Source organism: Melospiza melodia, unplaced genomic scaffold (genome assembly GCF_035770615.1).
Source record: "Melospiza melodia melodia isolate bMelMel2 unplaced genomic scaffold, bMelMel2.pri scaffold_18, whole genome shotgun sequence".
Classification (NCBI taxonomy): Eukaryota; Metazoa; Chordata; class Aves; order Passeriformes; family Passerellidae; genus Melospiza; species Melospiza melodia.
In genome coordinates, this window is record NW_026948525.1 from 16,119,765 (window position 1) to 16,123,727 (window position 3,963).

Below are 3,963 nucleotides of genomic sequence, written 5' to 3' on the forward strand. Positions count from 1 at the left end.
AGTGAGAGCCCAGATAAACTCCAAACAGAATGAAGGGACACACCACCTCCTCCCAGGCTCCACTGTGCATGTTGCCTCAGGGAAGGCAACACGAACACCTCTGTTCTCCCTGAGGGCGGGAGAAATGCTGAGAGTTTCTGATATCCAAGAACATCAGGACAGATACAGGGGAGCCTAAAAAGAAAACCTCACAACTCTTAAACACAGAAATATGTGTGTGTGTATTATAGAGCTGGGCATATGAGAAATGGCTATGATTTTGGTTACAGAAATCAGTAACTCTTAATTGTCCTTTTCTCCAGCAAAGTACCCCATGCCAAGACAGAGCAAATGTCGAAAAGCACCTCTGTCAGGCACTTCCTCCTGCTGGCATTGGCAGACACGTGGCAGCTGCAGCTCCTGCACTTCTGCGTCTTGCTCAGCATCTCCCTGGCTGCCCTCCTGGGCAACGACCTCATCATCAGCGCTGTAGCCTGTGGCCACCACCTGCACACGCCCATGTTCTTCTTCCTGCTCAACTTGGCCCTCACTGACCTGGGCTCCATCTGCACCACTGTCCCCAAAGCCATGCACGATTCCCTCTGGGAAACCAGGAACATCTCCTACAAAGGACGTGCGGCACAGCTCTTTTTTTTGCCTTTTTCATTTCAGCAGACTTTTCCCTCCTGACCATCATGTGCTACGACCGCTACGTGTCCATCTGCAAACCCCTGCACTATGGGACCCTCCTGGGTAGCAGAGCTTGTTCCCACATGGCAGCAGATGCCTGGGCTAGTGCCTTTCTCAATGCTCTCATGCCCACGGCCAATACATTTTCATTGCCCCTGTGCCGTGGCAATGCCCTGGACCAGTTCTTCTCTGAAATGCCTCAGATCCTCAAGCTCTCCTGCTCAAATTCCTACCTCAGGGAACTTGGGCTAATTGCTGTTAGTGTGTGTTTAGAATTTGTCTGCTTTGTGTTCATTGTTTTCTCCTATGTGCAGACCTTCAGGGCTGTGCTGAGGATCCCCTCTGAACAGGGACGGCACAAAACCTTTTCCACCTGCCTCCCTCACCTGGCTGCAGTCTCTCTGTGCCTCAGCACTGCCATATTTTCTCACTTGAAGCCGCCCTCCATCTCTTTTCCACCCCTGGATGTGGCCTTGTCAGTTCTGTACTCAGTGGTGCCTCCAGGCCTGAACCCCCTCATCCACAACCTGAGGAACCAGTAGCCCAAGGCTGCAGAATGGAGACTGATGACTGGATACTTTCAGAAACATTAAACTGCTGGCCAATTGCTGCAAATCACTTGTAATAAAAGTAATCCTTGATACTTCTTGTTAGTTTCATTTTGGAAGTTTGTTTCTTTTGTTTTACTTTTTTAATATATTCCACAAATAAATGTCATTGTTTGTGCCATTTCTCATTTTGTTTCTCTCCATTTTCCCTGTGGCTAGAGACTGTGTCAATGAAGGGCTGCGCTTTTGGTGGCTTTAAAGGAAATAAAGGATTTCCCAGCAAAATTTTCTGCACAGATGCCCTTTAGTTGCCTTCTCTGGAGCTGCAGCAGCAATGTCTGTGTGCAGAGCTGGGGGCAGATCAGTGCTGGCCCAGCAGCTGAGCCCAGCAGCAGCAGCACTTGGTGTTGCCAGTGCTGCTGCCATGACCCTGCCCCGCTGCCCTGGTGGCCCTGGTGTTGATGTAGGGCCTGAGTGCTCTCGGGGCTGGGCACAGTCCTGGGGGTGGCAGTGCCGGGGCTGCAGCAGGGACAGGCCATGGGCACTGCTGGGGCAGTGCTGACGCCTCAGGCCAAGGCCTGGGGGCTCCAGGCTCCTTGCCCAGGCTCTCTGATGAACACACCCAGGCCAATGCTCAGCACAGATAACCCCTGTGAGCAGCACCAGGCTGGCCGTGGGCAGGCTGGGGGCAAACAGCATGGCTGGGGCTCTGCAAGGCCCCTGAGGAAATGGGAAAGAACAGCAGATCAGGGATTGATCCATCCCCAGAGTGCTGGACAGCCCAGGGCAGTGTCCCAGAGCATCCTGATGGAGCTGCCAACAACATGCCCCCTCTACAGCCCTGGCCTCTCCCCCAGCTCACACAGGTGCTCCATACTTGCAGGCACAGACATGGCAACACTGGCTCAGGAGCCTCTATTTGCATTGCACACTGCAGGCAGGAGTACCCCCATGCTGTTGCTGTGGGGACATGAACCTGAGGGAGCACAAATGCCATCTGCCCCTGGGGCCAGCAAGGGCTGGGAGACACCAGGGAAACCACTCAGCTTTGTCCTGGCCTCTGCACTCAGCCAGAAAGTTTGTTCCCATCAGCTGGGACTTTCCTTTCCCACTGCAGACGCTGTTGCTCAGAGCCAGGGCTGCCTGGCAGCCATCCCTAAACTGCCCTGAGCATTTCCTTTGCTTCACCTCTGCTTTCTCTATTCTTCCCTTGTCCAAATTTCTTCCTCTCGTCCAGCCTTGTTCCCTCCCTGCAAACAGCCCGTCCCTGTTTGCCCTTTCCTCTCTGGCCCCACTCCCCATTGCAGTTCCTGACTTAGCCCCATGGGAACATCCTTTGGGGAGCAGGATCTTCCTACAAGTGCTGCAGGAATTGTCTGCAGGCTCCTGCAGTGCCTGGTTCTGCTTCCTGGCCAGAGGCACCCCAGGCCAGGGGGACACATCTGGGCTGCTGTGTCTGGCTTTGGGTTTCCCTGTTCTGGGCAATGAAAACAGCTGCAGAGGCTCTGCAGGACTGACAGGATGGGCTTTGGGGCTGGCAGGAGAACCTGAGGGACTTGCGCTGCTGGAGCTTCTGAATAGGAGGCCCAGGGCTCCTCTTGCAACTGCTCCAAGGGTTTTTTCAGAAAACCCCAGAGTCAGCAAGGTTGGAAAAGACCTTGGAGATCATCAAGTCTAAGCTGTGCCCTGACACTGCCTTGTCTCCCCTGAGTCTTCTTTTCTCCAGGCTAAACAACTCAACCTCTCCCACCTGTTCCACACAGGACTTGTGCTCCAGACCCCTCCCCAGTCTTGCTGCCCTTCTCTGGACCCACTAAAGCCCCTCCATGGCCTTCCTAAACTGGGGGCACCAGAACTGGACACAGTATTATAAGCAGCTGCCCAACCAGTGCCCAGCACAGGAGAAGAATCTCTGGCCTGCTCCTGCTGGCCACACCATTCCTGAGCCAGGCCAGGAGCCATTGGTCTTCTTGGCCACCTGGACACACTGCTGCCTCATGTCCAGCCTGCTGTCCATCAGTCCCTGTAGGTCCCTTTCTGCCTGGCTGCTCTCCAGCCACTCTGTCCCCAGCCTGTAGTGCTGCAGGGCTTGTTGTGGCCAAAGTACAGGATCCAGCACTTAGACTTGTTAAACCTCACCTTGTTGGATTTGGTGCCTGGATCCAGCCTGTCCAGGGCCCTGTGCAGAGCCCTCCTACCCTCCAGCAGATCAACACTCACAGCCATCTTGGTGTCGCCACATTTCCATGAGGCCCCAGAGTGTCCCAATGGTCTCCATGATTCCATGAGGCCACCCAGTGTCACAATGTCCCTTTGGTTCCATGGGACATCTTGGTGTCACAAAGTCCCTTGGATCGCTTGGGCCCCACAGTATCACAATGGTGCTGTGGTCCCCCAAGGCCCTGCAGTGTCACAATGGATGCTTCGTTCCATGAAGTCTGGCAGTGCAGCAATGCTCTCCTTGGTTCCACAGTGTCATAGTGGCCTCTTTGGGCCAAGGGCCACCATGGTGTCAAACATGTTTCCTTCATTCCAGGAGTCCCTGAGGAGCAGCACTGGTGCCTGTGTTCCATGGGGCCCTGCAGTGTCACAATCGCCCCATCATGATTCCAGATCCTGCTCTGTCACAATGCTCTGCATGGTTCCACAAGGCCCTGCACGGTCACACTGGCCTCTTGGTTCCAGGAGGCCTCAGAGTGCCACCATGAATTCCTTGGTGCTGCCGTGTCACAATGGAGCCCTGGTG